General features: G+C 36.2%; 1 protein-coding gene across 3 annotated transcripts in view; it reads left to right on the plus strand.

Annotated features, from left to right (window-relative positions):
* Nucleotides 1–538: 538 nt before the first annotated feature.
* LOC115213095 (sodium-dependent serotonin transporter-like) overlaps nt 539–18,286 on the plus strand; it is a 592,816-nt gene continuing 575,068 nt past the window's right edge. The window contains exons 1-2 of one of the 3 annotated variants that reach the window (XM_036503897.1): nt 540–1,124; nt 9,928–9,997. The gene's annotated coding sequence lies outside the window, so the exon portion shown is untranslated. Of the gene's footprint in view, nt 1,125–9,927; nt 9,998–18,286 lie in introns of all 3 variants that reach the window. The other 2 variants (XM_036503898.1, XM_036503896.1) reach the window with 2 other exon arrangements.

An 18,286-nucleotide genomic window follows, 5' to 3' on the forward strand; every position in this document is an offset into this window, starting at 1 on the left:
TACTGGGGTCAATGTAATCGACTCTCTCCCTCCCCAACAATTTCAGGCCTTGTTCCTATAGTTGAATGGATTATTTACTTTACTTAATGTATTTACTCTTATCGCACTGTCCATCAAGATTTCCATATTTAATATCGTATCATTACTGGATATTTTATTAGTAGTGGGATTCGGGATATCGTAAAGTTTAACCTTATACCCAGCTTTAGATAATGCGTGGTTATAGTAATTTTCACTTTGTATAAATACATATTCATTTGCGGAATAGGTTAGTTTTTCTTTCGGAAGCTTTATTTCTTCAGTGCTTTTAGCTGATTGTCCTTCATGCACTAGATGTTCGTTAGTAAAGCAAAATTATTAGAACATGCAGCCTAATTGATTTCCAGTTGAGTACCGAGCTCAATGTTCGACTAACCGCCCCACCCCCCAATAATTTCAGCTCTTGTGCCTATAGTGGAAAGGATTAATAAACAGGTTTTATCTCACTTCCCAAAAGGTCATTTAAAACCTTCAATTTGAAGAAGAGAAGCATTGTTGACTTTTCAGGCACCATTAAACTGGAAGACAAAATTATCTTTTCTCTTTAACTTGTTTCAGTCATTGGACTGTGGCTATGAAGAGACTGCCTTTAAGGGTTTGGGTGAACAAATCGACTTCAGCATGTAATTTTAAAACCTGGTATTTATTCTGTTTATTCTTTTGCTGAACCGCTATGTTACGGGAACGTAAACAGATCAGCACCCGTATTCATAAGTTGTCATGCTATGGGGGAGAGACAAGTACAAATACACACACATGGTAGGTTTCCATATAGTTTCCACCTGCCAAATTCACCCGCAAGACATTGATTGGCCTGGAACTATAGTAAAAGGCACTTGCTTAAGGTACCTTGCAGTGGGACTGAACCTGAAATCACGGAGTTGTAAAACGAGTTTCTTAACCACACATCCATGCCCACAAGCCGAGAAAATTTAGTGTATTTAACACTCACTTTGAAGCATTAAGAGAAAATGGTAGCGACAAAGTAATACCGGGTGTTGCACGAATTTTCTTTTATCGACCCACGAAGGATGAAAGGATTAAGTTGATGTATTTGGTGTTATGAACTTAGAACTCTACGAAACGTAAGTAAATATAACAAAGCAACTTGCTTGTTGATCTATTTTTGATTCTACCTATCTATTGCTCTTTAGTAGTTTGATAATAATAACTAAACGCAGATCCTAGAATCTGCATGCGGTTTTCTAATCAAGGGTGTAAAGGCTTTGCATAGGATTAGCAGTTGTTCAAGGTTGATTGTTTCCTTTGGCCCTTTGTAATACTTGGAATAAGTTTCGTTGGTATTGCTTATACCGTTTCTTAGACAAACAGTTAAAATTGTTCACCATCATCTATTATCCTGGCAGTAAAATCAATAACACACATGCACAAAAAGAGAAATAATGAGAGTTATAGCGTTAAACAAAACGGATAACTGAGTATTTTGATACTGTATTGGAGTCTAGATTACACCATTCATTTTAATAATTCGTCTACCTAACTAGCTATCAATCTTTCTATCTGTGAGGTCACTTAACTCATGCTGTTAATATAGCCAGTTTAAGGTTTAAGTGTATGTCGCGTAATCTATTCAATCAAACCAAATGAACTTCAAGCTATGGTCGGACATAAATCGTCTGGCTCACCTAACACTGTTGATTTTCTTCATAAAGTATGTAAATATCGGCGTTGTGAAGCTGGTGAAAATCCTTTCAAATATAGGTCAGTCATTCATTATAAATACCTCACACTATCCTGTAACAAAAAATAACAATAAATAAATTGAAAAATAAAGACAGCAACAATAATATGTGACGTGTGTATATGTATATGAGTTGTTGACATTGGCGTTTGTTGTTTGAAATGTATTCTTATTTTTGCGTGTGTGTCAGATAAAGTATTATCATGTAAATTCTGAATAGTCAACCAACATAGTTGTGTTATAACGAAATCATTTACTACGTAGATCAAGCGCTTTCATCTAACGCACAGATGATAGTTCTCATTCAATGAAAAACAGTACTATGAAATGTATATCACAAACAAACAAAAGCACATGCGTAAACGCACTAACTGTTACAGACGCGTACACATACTAACATACACATTTATACATGCACATACACACATATTTCTAAGCTAGAGAGAAGGCCAGATTTAATATATCTAGGAATATCAATGATATGATTTTATCTTACGGCAAATCCAAGGAAAGTTTATAGAACAACGTGTTCCACCTCTCATCGCATATATTAACTTTACGAAGACTTTCTACAGTGTGAGAAGTGAGGGCTTGCAGTCTCTGCTCAAAAGTTATCGGTGACCAGACAAAATTGTGCAGATTGTCGTGCAATTTCGAGACGGTCTGTCTACCACGACCTAATTTGGGTACTACAGACGGAACCTTTCCCAGTCGTTGGAGTAAAGCAAGGCACTGGCTTCAATCAAACACTTTTTGTATTTTTAAGTATTTTTGTATGTGCATATATGTTTTTTTTTACCTTTAGTGTTTATATATCTATTTCTTTTATATGTTGAAGGCCATGGTATTATTTGTATAGGATAAAATGTATAGAAGCGTGGGATTACATGAAATCGTTGACCCGAATTTGATGTTTGTTCTCTAATCAATGATCTTATCTCTGTCTCACACACACACACACACACACACACACACATATATATATATAACAAAGTGAAGTTGTAAGGTACCGCACGAGTGGAAATATATATGAAAGAAGGTTTGAAAATGCAATTTTAAAGATGTTTATTCACATGACCTGTTTCACTTTTTTTAGTAAAAGATTGACAAAAGTAAAATGTAAAGCTTTGTTGTGTTAAGTATTGGTTGTCACAAAATATTACAATACTAGCAGTATCGCCCGGCGTTGCTCAGGTTTGTAAGGGAAATAACTATAAAGCATTTTTAGAGAGTTATAGCCAAAAAATAGCAAAAAAATGGAAAAAAATGATGGTAATTTTTTTTTGAGAGTTAAAAAATGTCGAGTTGCGTCACCTAGACAGTCTGTGGTTTGTGTTTCTGATTCTCGACCCCATGTCGAATTTATCGATTTTTTTCAGAACTGGGGGAACTTTTCAAAATTTTCGCTGCGTTAGTTTTGAATTATGTCATTGGGCTATGTGTGTGTCAAGTTTCATCAGAATCGGTTGAAAGCCGTGGTCAGGGTGAGGGTACAACCAAACAGACACACAGAAACACACACAGACAAACTGCCGTTTATATAGAGAGATGACAACCAGTACTTAACACAACAAAGCTATTACAAAGCGTTACATTATACTTTTGACAATCATTTACTAAAAAAGTGAAACCGGTCGAGTGAATTAACATCTTTAAAATTGCATTTTCAAACCTTCTTTCATATATATATATATATATATATATATATATATACATATATAACTAAAAAAAATGTTCTCGTTCCAAGTCATATTCGGTTACATTGTCGCATTGTTTATTAGATTGATCCGTGTGCTTGGTTGATAATTATTCTATCTACCAAGGAAGAAAAAGAGCTGGAACGTAACGTCGAGCACTGTGAGAATTGAACTCGGAACGCAGAGTGATGTAACTAAATATCGCAACACATGTTGCTCTTTACCTTCTATATCTTGCCCAAATCATTGCCCTGTTTGACCAACACCCATACAAACGCATACACGCGCGCGCACACACAAGTTTAATATCTGTTGATTCACAGAAAAATTGGTATACATAGTTGCTGATTTTAACTGAAATGAATATTTTATGGTGCTCTCAGAAACAATAATTGTGATTACGAAACAGCAGAGACATTTCCGCTAGAGCAGCGCAAGTCTTTTCTGTATCCGTGCGTGCGCTAATCTTGTTTCTATCATTGATGTTGTTGCATCACAGCTGTCTTATATTTCTCCCTCTTCCTTCCTTTAAAAATTGTTTATTACATCGTCAACTGAAGCGAGGCCACCGGTGGTGATGGAAAAATATAAGTATGACGTAAAGGCATGAAATTTGACAACACTTTTGTCCGGTGTTTTTTCTTTTGAGTTTCCGAGTTATCTATCTATCTATCTATCTATCTATCTATCTATCTATCTATCTATCTATCTATCTATCTATCTATCTATCTATCTATCTATCTATCTGAGGACATGGCTGTATGGTTAAGAAGCTTGCTTTGCAATCACATGGTTTCGGATTCAGTCCCATTACGCGGCATCTTGAGGGAAGTGTCTTCTAATATAACTTCGGGACGACACTGGCCAATGCTCTGTAAGTGAATTTGATAGACAGAAACTGTATGGAAGCCTGTGGCATATGTGTGTGTGTGTGTGTGTGTGTGTGTGTGTGTGTGTGTGTTTGTGTGTCTTTGTGCGTGTGTTTATTCCCACCACCGTTTGACAATCGGTGTTGATTTGTTTATATCCCCGTAATCTAACAAGAGTACTGGCTCTTGTTTATAGATATCCGCTTTGCATACAACTTATTTGTTACTGCATGCCGATGTCAGTCAAACTGTTAATAATTCCCAAGGCATACACAGAACATCAAGAATCCCAACAGATTTCTATAAACAATAGATTAGATTCATTGTTCCAAGGGTAATTTTGACTGAGGAGACTTACAAAAAGGTCGAAACACTGCAGTGTCTTAGTCTCCTTTTATAAATAAATAGAGTGTGCTTTAAACAGACATCGTCTAAAATGAGTTGTTCTCCGACGTTGAAAGACAACAACGCTCAGTATGTTTATGTTCGAATCTGCCAGAACGTATTGAGAATGAATTGGTACCTTATCTGCGAATTCAAGGATGGAATTTCGAGGTTGTTTGAATTTACGATGGTCTCACTGTTCTCTTGAAAGCAGACATTCAACACAGCTGAAGCAATATGAAATGTAGCTGCAACAAGCACGATGAATTAGTTATCCCTCGACCAATACCACCCTGCTTTCCTTCGGACTACCACACAGCCAAACCAAAGAGCCTTGCTGGTTCAATGCCGTACTTTCTTCGTCAGTCGGCAACATCATGACGGTGAGTACGCAAGCATTGCATTTTATTGTATCCCGATCACCGCGGATGTAAGCTACATAAATACTACTGTAGAGCTCTTGTCGATAGACTATGACTGTACTTGCTGTTTCTTCGTCAGAATTCGAGACGTTTTTCTCATCCCGCTCCTCTAAACGATGTCATGAAGAGGAAGCTCGACGCTGCTGTTTCCCTGTCACAAGTGGAGCTTGTTTGTCTCTTACAAACAATTGAAGTTTGGACGGGGTTATTCATTTCCCGTTCGAGAGAGGCAAATCACTTAAAGGGACGCTACGTATTGTGATGTACTTCAGTGTCAAGTTAGTCAACTAAGCAATAAAAACCTGAGCTGTCGTGCTATGAGTCATTGACCTACAAATTTCCTTTTCGCACCTGTCACTCTTAAGACTGCTCGTGTCCTTGGTTCACTGATCTTCACATTAGGATGAAGGTCATGCCTAAGGAAAGAATCCGGTAAGGAAGTGTAGCTGATGCCGTGAATATCGCTGGCCTTTCTTTGTTGCTACGTTTTTCCTAATCCATCTGCAGAATGCCGGTGGGATAAATATTTATTCAACAACAAATGTAAAATTTGCTTACTTGTTTCAATAAATGTGTTGTCATTTTGATATAGGTCAACAAATGAAACAAATTATTTTACGTTAACTGTATGTATGTATGTATGTGTGTGAGAGATTGTGTTTATGTGTATGAGTGTGCGTGGGAGAGGGAGAGAGATTGTTCTTGTGTGTGTGTGTGTGTGTATGTATGTTCGAGTATATGTGTACGTCTATATATTTTTGTTGATCAAAATTATTCTCTGATGACGTCACACTCACAAAAGAGAAATATAAGAACTTATATAACGCGGTAGAAAGCAGTTTTAGAAAAATCGTCTCTGTCACTCTCAGAACTTAGTTGAGCTAGCAGAAAAGTCTCTACATTTTCCCTTGACGCGCCAGAAACAGCAGCCAGATTTCCTTCAAAACATACCTACCTTCTTTAAAAAGCAAAGGATACGGGCTGTCAAAAAATATACTCGATCTACAAATCCTTTACTTTTTGAATTTAAAAGTTACGAAGGTGAACATTGCCTTTCATCCTTCCTAGGTCAATAAAATATATACAAGTAAAGTACTGGAGTCGATATAACCGACTATACGTCACTTACGCAAAATTTATAGTCTTCTGAATATGTTAGATATGTCGATTAGGAGGCATTTGTTTTCTTGGTTCTTGACAATATCTGATCGAATGGTCTTGATCTCGCCGTCTGTTGAGTTTTTGGCATACCCAGGGTGTGGCTACTTAGTCATTGTCTGTGACTTTCCTAGGATATGCCTTTAAATCTTTTCTGTTAGCATTCTATAGTGCTGTCACAACTTCCAGTTTTCTGTTAGCATTCTATAGTGCTGTCATATGTGTGGATATATTCTTTTGTGGATAAGGTTGGATAACTATGGACTGTTTTTTCTGCATCACCACATATTCTGCAGTTTACTTATTGTATTCAGTTTCATTATATATTTTTGGTAGTTTATCGTGGAAAGGCTTTGGTCTTGTACTGAAGTATCTTTCAGTCAGTCTCCAGTTTTTTTTACGCGTCTCAGCTTCTTTAAAAAACTTTTTCCATTCTGTTCAGCTTATTCAAGTATTTACAATTTAAGCGCTCTTCTTGGCATTATTTTCCTTTTGATATCGGATAAATAACAAATAATTGCCGAACGACAACCTATATTACAATACCTAGGACAGGTATTGTAATATATTGTTATTGTTCTGTTGAGTTTATTTTCGTAGCTCAAAAACAAGTGTTGAAAAGATAGATTACAAGGACAAGAACATGTTTCGAAGATAGAAACGCTCTTGATATGTCTTTGCTTGATGTTTTGCATTTTGGATTTTATTTCACACAAAGACATTTTGAAAACTCAGTTTCTCACTGGGATTAGATAACGAAGTCGATTTTTTGAAAATGTCTTCATTTTATTCTGCTGTCAAATTGCTAAGGTAGAAAATAGCTTCTCTTTTCTGATCCGGTTCTCAGAGAAATTACAGTAAACAAAGCAAAACAAATAATAAAAAAGAAAATAAATGATAAAAAAATATTTATGAACACACAAAGTAGCGGCTAAAAATGAAAATTATATACATACATATATAGCATATATATTAAAAACATAATAGATATGTTTAACTCAACAACAACAGCATCAGCAACAGCAACAACATGTATGCACATACTATATTCAATGCTAACACACACACACGCACGCACGCACACACACACACACACACACACACACACACACACACACACACACACACACACACACACACACGTGAATAACGAAAAGCTGTCCTTTGCACACATTAAAAAGAAGAGAATACTCATCCGGTGGCGGGAACGCGGTGCGCTCCTCGAGCGTTCGTCGTCGAAGCAGGCAGTTGGACGAAGCAGTGGCAACACAAGCGAGCTTAGAGACATTGTTGGGAAGACCCCCAAATTCAGTACTCACGATAGACGACTCGGCTACTCCACATGTAGGAGTCAATCCCATTTAAGAGCTCGCTGCATACCACCAAGAAAAGTATCACGAAGGATATTGGTCTAAAAGCGATACCAGTTACAATTCACAAATCGGCAAATATTATTGTCCGGTTGTCCATTGCCAGGAACTTATGGAAACTTATGAAAACACAAAACTGTCTCTTTCTTTCTCTCTCTCACTATTCCAGCTACAACCGGCGACAAGGACACATACATAGAAACAACCACAAGTGATCGTAAATAAGCGAGAAGTATCATCTCCTCATAAACAATACGACCTCATACTTTTATGAGGATGGGTAGGGTCCATTTGGAGGCTGATGGGGATAATCAGATTTCTTAAGAAAAAAGAACCCCAACGAATCGATAAAAGACCTCGATGAAAACAAAACAAAACAAAACAAAAAACAAAAAGATACGAGGTACATCACGTGCGAAGAAGAGACTATGATACTGATGAATAGCTGATATGTTATAAAGGAGAACGAATGTAACAGTTCACTGCGGTTACTTTATTTTGTCCTCTGCGACACGTACGAGATGAGGTAAACACGTTTTCTACATACTAAAAATGTGAAAAAATAATTTCGCAGTAGACGCATATCTATATGAATAAACATGCGTAAATGTGTATCTGAATATGTATATCTAAATATATATGTTGGCATGAATGTGTGTGTGTGTATGTATGTATATATATATATATATATATATATATATATATATATATATATATATATGTATATATATATAATTATTGACTTCAATTCTCTGTCGTAAGTAAACTATTGAAAACAGCATATATTCAATCTCTTAAAAAACAAAAACAAAAACAAACAAAAAACAAAACAAAATAAAAAGAAAGCAGCTGTGTATTCTTTTATTAACACGCACGTGGCTGACACTTCACAGACACGTGTACCCTTAACGTAGTTCTTAGGAAGATTCAGCGTGACACGGAGCGTGACCAGGCTGGCCCTCTGAAATACAGGTATTACTCATTTTACCAGCTGAGTGGACTGGAGCAACGTGAAATAAAGCGTCGCTGGGAATCGAACTCACGACCTCGTGCCGAATAACCACCAAGCCACGCACCTTCACATTGTAGAAGTATAACGAATTTATTGCACATAAAGTTTAACAACAAAATCTTATATGAACCCCGCTAAGGTTCATGTGGACTCTGGCTGGGAACCATGAGATCAAGAATTCTCAGCCATTTTTTTTTTACCTATGGACCCCTTTGTTTGGTATTTTATTCTGGTGGCCCCCACCAATAACTATTTGATTCGTAAAAACTAGTTTTGTAGAATTTTTTTTCAAAATTCCTATTCTGTTTTTCACACATTCACTTCCGTAGGTTGAACCATGTAAAATGTTAGAGAAAGAAACCTGACTGTTTCTTGCAAGATATACCAATACATACGTTTTCAGGGTCCCTTAAAATACTATTGTGGATCCTCAATTTACTATTTTGCTGCGTGGACCCCTCACAAAATCTTATATGGACCCTCAGGGGCCATATGGTCCTCAGTTGAGAACTTCTCCACAAGACTAAACCTTTGAAGGCGGGGGCCCCCACATGGCCACATTACAATGGCTGAAAGAAATAGAAGGTAAAAAGTAAAAGAAGATTAAGTTGCGTGGTACGTGGTTTCGCTTCTTTACTCTGAACCAGTGGTTTTCAACCAGGGTTCCGCGGAACCTTAGAGTTCCGCAAGAAGTTACAAAAATGCTAAAATCGACAGTAATCTTTAATTCTCCTGTGCAGATATGTGTGCATAAGACAATTAAATTATTGCACAGGGGTTCCTCGAGCCAGTGAAATGTTTTCTTGGGGTTCCGCTCCAGCAAAATGTTTGAAAAGCACTGCTCTAAACGCTATGGTCCGTCATTCCCTTTCATGTCTCGCAAGAGTATCTGCATGGCAAAATATCATACTTCGCTTTTTATGTACTGGGGGCAGTTTACTGCCGTTGCCCTTATCCGTGCAAATTAATGACCTTGCACTTATTATTTTTAAATACTTAAGAAAATTTACGTATTTATTTAAAATTTACCAATTGAAATATTTTAAATACTAGGACACGTGTTCACGCAAACGAAGTAAATACGTTCGTAATAAGACATTAAAAAAAAATCCTCAAGTTACTGAAGGAAAAAGGAGAAGATAAAGCAAAAAGAGAATGTGATAAGGAAAGAGTAAAAGATAGGTAACAGCAAGAGAGTGAATTAAAAACGAAAATAGTTCAGGCTTTTATTTAATTTTATTTCTTTCATTTTTTTTTTTTCTTCCGCATTTTAGAAGTTTGAAATGCTAAGCAAGTGAAGAGAACAAGTTAGCACTTGTAAACTTCCGGTTAGATCGAAACTGGGTAAGTAAAGAGACGCCATATGTTTAATAAAATACCAGCGATATGATCTGATATGAAATGAAATCATACAAATAACAAATTAATGGGAAGAACGTAAAAGAGAAAGAAAGAGAGAAAAGAAATAGCTGAGAGCAAGGAAGAAAGTATAGACAGAAGAGAGAAGAGAGAAAAGAGAAAAACTAAAATAGGGATATTTGAGCAGAGGAATTCACCATAGGAGATATATATATATATATATATATATATATATATATATATATATATATATGAATGTGTATATGTATATATATATATGAATGTGCATATGTATATATACATACAGTGGCGGTGTAAGGCTTAGAGGTATGTAATTCTTTTTCAAACTTAAACAGCACTAAATATAGAGTGCACCTTGTTTGTGTGTTGTGTGTGTGTGTGTGTATGTTCGTGCATGCGTGTGTGGCTCCTTTTTATTCGTATATATATATATATATGCATACATATGCAAGCTAAACTCTCATACGTACGCACACACTCATCACGCTGCAAATACATAAGTCGTAAAATATTTTTTGTCCCTGTCCAATGCACAAATATAATAATCTAAAAAAAGAAAAAAAAAAGAAAAAGAAAATGTTAGGATTGTTGTTTACTTAGCTAACACCGAATGAAGTGGTGGGAGAAGGTGTCATTTGGGGAGCCGCATAAACATGACCAGGAAGTGAAATTTGCTTTATAAGCTCTGTCTCCCTCTCCCACTCTCTCTCTCTCTCTCTCTCTCTCTCTCTCTCTCTCTCTCACACACACACATACATACATACACTTGTACTTGCAATTCCCCCTCTCATCTGTAAATGAATTTTAGGCATGTTGCGGACCGCCTCCAAGGTTTGAGTCGAGCTCTTAAAATTAATTAAAGTTGGTACTCCGGTACTTAATTTTTATTGGTGACCATTTGTAGAACCTCTATGTTTATAGTAAATACGGACCAACGACACCCACACATATGTGTGTGTGTGTGTGTGTGTGTGTATAATATAATATATATGTGTTATACACATACACATTATACAATATATGTACACATACAAACATGCATGTATATATATATATATAATATATATATATATAATATATATATATATATATTATATATATATATATATATATATATATATTATATATATATATATATATAAAAGGAATACACGTACGTTGTGCGTTCTATATGTATGTGTGTGTGTGAATCTGGGTGAGATTGTACAAGTGTTTCTCCACGTATGTGTACTGAATGCGTCGTAAATATATGTACTAGATATTTTTACATTTCACCACGTGGTTCAATTGAGTCCATTGCAGCGTGTATGAGAAGACACTCCGTGTTTTTGAGAGATCAGAATTATCATTGGCGATTTGTAAATAGCAGAAACAGATAACACAGATACCATACAATCACACATGCATATACTTGCATATATGCACATACATATATAATACATGTATATACACACCTACTTACATGTATACACACAATACAGGTACACTATACTAATATACATACATAAATGCTTATATGTGTGTGTGTGAGTGGGTGGGTGTATGTGTACATACATGCATAAACACACACACACGCGCGCGCGCACACACACACATGCATATAATGTATAAGATTAGTGTTACATGCGTATACATGCAGAAATGTGTTTGCAACGATTTATGTCTGTGCTTTTGTGCACCATGCATCTATGAGAGGACTTCAAAAGGCGAAATACATTCGGCATTCTAACAATACATTTACGTCAAGATGGATACAATTATATTCATACATAATTGCATATATATATATATATATATATATAATATATATATATATAATATTATATATATATATATATATATATATATATATATATGTATATATATATATATGTATATTATGCTGAAGAACACAACAAACCGCCCGGTCCGACAATCGAACTCACAACCTCACGATTGAAAACCCGATGCTCTGACCACTGATCCATCTAATCCACCTGCTTGTTGTTCACACACCTGTATTCGTCTTTTGTTTTTCTGTAAATTTCAACAATATATATATATATATATATATATATATATATATATATATATATATATATATAGGGAGAGTTTGCAAAAAAAAAAAAAAAAGACGAAGACAGGTGGTGTACAAAACAAACAGATGTATTAGTATAACGCTCAGGAATAGGAAAGGTTTTTTACGTTTTGAGCCTACGCTCTTCTACAGAAAGGGACACAGAAAAATCACGGAGAGAAAAAATGTGCGTAGTGGCTAAGGATCTATCATGGCGACTACACACATGATATTGTATTTCACGTTGCTCTAGCTCACTCACCTGTAGAAATAAGTTGCGGCGTCACTGATGCCAAGATGTATCGGTCTTTCCCTTGGAGACAGGAGACAGGTATGCAATAGCAACTGTTGGTCTTCCAGAAGCAACTTTAACCCAATTTGTAACCGAAGTGGGTGTGGTTAATTCATCGTTACATAAGTTTCCAAATATATATATGCTTACACAGATATCTACCTAGAAACATAGATAGTTCAATGCTGCAGTTTTAAGTTGAAGTAACAAAATTCTTTCAAATCGACTTGATTTGAAATCTGCAACTTTTTTGGGGAGAACTTGGATTAGAAGACGGTGCCATAGTATGGTTTCGTGGAGTAATTTGTTTTCAATTTGAAATACGGCTCCATGTCGAAAAAGCGCTGAAGTATTGGCACTTGTTGGCTGGTATTATTACAAGACTCCAACCGAACGATGGATTGGTAGACCTGGTGGGCATCGGATAAAATGGAATGGAAGTTTTGGTGAATCGTTATAGCAACAGATAAAATATCTTACATCTTTTGTACCAACATTTGTACAAGTTCTTTACAACCTGAGTTCAAATTGCAATAACGTCAGCTTTGCCTTTTATCTCTTCAAGGTCGATAAATTGAAGTACTAGTCAAATACTGGTGCTGATGTAATAGCCAAAAGCACGGCAGTGCCGTTCAGTTCCCACAAAACTTATTAACAAACAACAAACACAAGAAACAAGATCGAGTCCCTTGCCTGCAAACATACACACATACATACAGATATATACACACACATACACGGACGTACACGCGCACTCACACACGCGCACTATACAGCTATAGTTAAGTAGGATGTTAGGTCTTAACTACCTGTGCATGTGAAGAGTGGATCCAGCTGACCCTACAGAATAGGGAAAGCGACCTCAGGAATTCATATAAACACACATACATACATACATACATTATATATAGTATATATGTATATAATAAATAGGAGTAGCTCTGTGGTAAGCAGGTTGCTTACCAATCACATGGTTCCGGGTTCAGTCCCACTGCGTGGCACTTTGGGCAAGTGCCTTCTACTATAGCCCCGGGCCGACCAAAGCCTTGTGAGTGGATTTAATTGACGGAAACTGAAAGAAGCCCGTCGTATTATGTATATGTATATATATATGTATGTGTGTTTGTGTGTCTGTTTGCCCCCCCCCCCCAATATCGCTTGACAACCGATGTTGGTGTGTTTACGTCCCCGTAACTTAGCGGTTCGGCAAAAGTGACCGATAGAATAAGTACTAGGCTTACAAAGAATAAGTCCTGGGGTCGATTTGCTCGACTAAAGGCGGTGCTCCAGCATGGCCACAGTCAAATGACCGAAACAAGTAAAAGAGTAAAAAGTAATATATATATATATATATATATATATATATATATATATATATATATATATATATATATATATGCATATATATATATATATGTATATATATATATATATATATATATATACATATATATATATATGTATATATATATACATATATATATATATACATATATATATATATATATATATATATATATATTATATATATATATATATATGCACGTATGTACGTATATATATAAATACATATTAAACACACACATAATATACAGATATATATACGTGCATGCGCACACGCATACACACACATATATACTTATGTACACCCACACACACGTTTCATAGCTCATAAGTAACACACATATGCACACATGTAGAGACCCTTATTTAGCAAGCGTTACATAAATAGATTTATTTTGCGACCAGCTTACGTCTGTCTTTCGAATCCTATTACTAATGGAAACTTTAGAAAGTGTACGCAAACATTGACAATGGACGACATATCCGTAAAGGATATTATTTGTGGTATTTCTTCTTCTTCTTCTTCTTCTTCTTCTTCTTCTTCTCTTCTTCTTCTTCTTACTATTATTATTATTGTTATTATTATTATTATCATGGGTGCCAACAAAAGGTTATCAATGTTGGGCAAACAAATTGCTAAACTCATAGATAAATATACGACCAGATAATGAAATAATTAGACGGTCACTAACAGAAGCAAAGCTCACATACTCATTATCGTACTGTTTCGCATTCTCCAAGTGGCAAGCAGGCAGGGAATATATATGTATGTATGTATGTATGTATGTGTGCGTATGCGTGTGTGTATGTATGTATGTATGTATGTATGTATGTATGTATGTATGTATGTATGTATGTTTGTGTGTGTGTGTGGGCGCGTGGGCGTCCGCGCGCGCGTAACCTGGTTAATGTCGGACGAATTAAAGAAGAGTGCTCAACATATGTTGCAGAGGCTATGTTTTTTTTTTAAATGAAACCGAAACTGCGTGTTTGTCAGGCGACTCGAATTTCCTGGCACTGCAATCTTCACCCCCACTCACACATAAAAATATGTGAACCGGTCAACTTATTTCAGAATTATATATATATGTATGTAGGTGTGTGTATGTTTGGTGTCTGTGTGTATGTGAGTCTGTGTGTATGTGTGTGTATGTAATGTGTGTGTATGTTTGTGTGTCTGTGTTTGTCCCCCCCAACATCGCTTGACAACCGATACTGGTGTGTTTACGTCCCCGTAACTTAGCGGTTCAGCAAAAGAGACCGAGAGAATAATTACTAGGCTTACAAAGAATAAGTCCTGGGGTCGATTTGCTCGACTAAAAGGCGGTGCTCCAGCATGGATACAGTCAAATGACTGAAACAATTAAAAGAGTATGTATATGTACGTACGTGTATACTGTTCCACATAAAATTTCTATGCGTTTTGCTTTTATTTTTCACTATATGCATACATACACACACACACACACACACACACACACATATATATATACACACACATACATATATATGTACCTACATGCATGCATACATGCATACATACATACATACATACATACATACATACATATATACATACATACACAGGGGTTGGACAAAATAGAAAAACCTTAAAATTTCTAACAAATGTATTTTAACATGGGGTAGGACCGTCTTTTTCAGTAATTATAACTTGAATTCTACGAGGTATGGACTCGTACAAAGTTTGAATTGTTTCCAAAGGAATTTTTGTCCGTTCTTCAGCTAAAACAGTTTCCAGTTCTTGTGATGATGATGGTGGAGCATATCGACTCCTTACAAGTTTTTCTAAAATGCACCATAAATGTTCAATAATATTGAGATCTGGGAACTGTGGTGGCCAGATAAGATGCTCAACTTCACTAGAATGTTCCTCGTGCCATTCAGTAACAACTTTAGCTGTGTGAATTGGTGCATTATCATCCTGAAAGATTCCGTTTCCCTCCGGAAACAGTTCCGCAACTATAGCATGAATTTGCTCAGATAAAATGCTTAAATAATCTTGACTATTAATTCGGCCATGAAGGGAAACCATTGGGGTGGCGGATTTCCATGATATAACCCACCCATATCATCACAGATCCTCCTCCATGTTTAAAAGTTAGAAGGCAGTCTGGGTCAAATGCTTCTTTAGGCTATCTCCATACGTATACTCGGCCGGTGGTCGGAAATAAGGTAAAGGATGACTCGCCCAAGAAAATAATATTCTTCCACCGCTCTAGGGACCAATTCTGTAGGTTTTTACTCCACTCTAAACGCTTTGCAATGATTGTTTTTGAAAGTAATGGTTTTCTGATTTCAGCCCTCTCGTGCAATCCAGCTTTGTGCAACTCCCGGCGAACGGCTTTTGTGGAAATAGGGTTCTTGAGGTGGTCATTAAGCTCTGCAGTAATTTTGGGAGCTGTACTTTTGCGATCCTTTCTAACAATTCTTATAGGAGTTCGACGGTTCCTATCTGAAAGTTTTGGTTTTCTTCTGAAGTTTTGTTTCGACGAGGTTTTTTCCCCTCTTTCTCAAAGGCTGTCATTACTTTCGAGACAGTATTTCTTGATACACCAAACATTTCGGCTGTTTCGTTACGCTAGCGCCTGCCATGCGAGCACCAACAATTTGATCTCTTTGAAAGTCCGATAGATCTGTCATGTCAATGAATTTTAATTACCTTTTTCTGATGATATCTGAAAAGAAACATCAGTTTTATCAAAACACATTAAGCACCACTAATAATAAATCAAAAAACATAAAAATGAACAAGCTTTTGACGGTTTTATAGATATTTCAAAATTATGATGCTATGATGTATATTATATGTACACAAATGTTTATCTATATGTTTGCTTTAACATTAAATAAACTAATTTCATTACTTGAGGCAAGGACATAAAAGAGAAAAAGTGCCGGTATATAACGCGAAGAAAATATGTATACAACAGCGCCTCATAGATCCCTTCGATGAAAAGTACCTGTAGTTGAGACTTTACTTTTTTTCACGTAGTTTTGAAAGAATGAAAAATTTTCTGCGCGAAGCAACGAAACCGCCTTACCTCGCACTTGTTAGAGCCCGGGGCGTTACTGGCTTGTGGGGGCTGAGTTGAACAACTGCTGTAGCGTATAAGAACGGATCTGGTATCTGCTGGACCCACTGTGGAGATTATTCCCTTGACCACCTATGGAAAAGGATTGTGTGGTGGACGAGAGGGAAAGGTTTGAAGACAGAAGCCTTCTTTTATGTCTAAGCCCACAGCAACTTTTTCAAGTTTCCCTTGTAAGTGAAAATGAACGTGGAATAAGAAATAGTGTTTCTCAGTAAATTTGTTGAAAGATGGATGAGAGTGGCGAGCATGACCTGCATGAACGGAACTGTTCTCAGCAAAAGCCTGTAAACTGGAAACGAACATCTGGAAGAGGACGTTCTGTTTTTGTGGTTTGGTTAGTTGCGGTTTTTGTGGGAGATTTCCACGAGTCGTCCGTGGTAATCTCCTTGATTTGGAGATTTTTCTTTGTTTGAAATTTCTTTGTTATTTCTTTTGTTTGCATGTTTTTTTAATGTAATCCCACGTTGTATCGTTCGGTGCCGTCCTTCATCTGTTCGTCAAATTTTTGTGGTTACATCTTTTTGTCAACCTTTTGTGGTTACTAAAGAAAGTATAATTAACATGGACAATAAAAGAATTTGCCACAAGAGAAACAACAACAAAAGAAAAATAAATAAAATAGCAATAACATTCAACAACGGCAATGACAACATCAATAGCGACAGTCGATGCTCTAAGTAATGACTTGATCAGCTTGATATAGCTATCAAATCTCTCTCAAATCATATTCTAGTTTTAAAAAATTTGACACTAGATAATGTGGTTGTGAGGGTGATGTGCAGAAGGAAAATAAAGGTCGACCATGTTTGACCTGGGATTAAACATTTACAGCAATATCAAGAATACTAATAATAGAAACTACAATAATAGCGACAACAGTAATATAGATAACTAAATCAATGGAGACAAACTGGAAGCTTAGAAACGGAAAATTAGAAATATTTAAAAGAAAACAATGAACTGACGGTAACCAGGAAAATGTGAGAAGGGTGGTGGTGGAATAAACAGAAGGAAGGAAATGAATGAAAGAAAGAAAATGAAAAATGATAGAAAGAAAGAGGGAGGGAGGGAGAGATGACACAAGAAAGGATGAAAGGAATAGATAGAAAAAGAAAGAAAATTATAAGGAAAAGAATAAACAAAAAGAAGTAAAACTAATAAAAAAACGAAGACAACGAAATGAAGGGGGGAAATAAATAAATAAATAAATAAATGATCACAGAAAGAAAGGAAAGGAGAACCTAGGAAACGGCTGTGTGGTTAAGAGGTTAGTTTTGCAAATATGTGGCTTCTGGTTCACTCACACTGCGCGGCATCTTGGGCAAGTGTCGTCTACTATAACTGCAGTAATTGCGATCTATGTTCTCATATTTAGGTCGGCGGCTGACCCCGATTCATATGGTAGCTGTATGTTTGTGATCTGTATCTCTCGTGTATCTGAAGAAGCG

Source organism: Octopus sinensis, linkage group LG6 (assembly GCF_006345805.1).
Source record: "Octopus sinensis linkage group LG6, ASM634580v1, whole genome shotgun sequence".
Taxonomy (NCBI): Eukaryota; Metazoa; Mollusca; class Cephalopoda; order Octopoda; family Octopodidae; genus Octopus; species Octopus sinensis.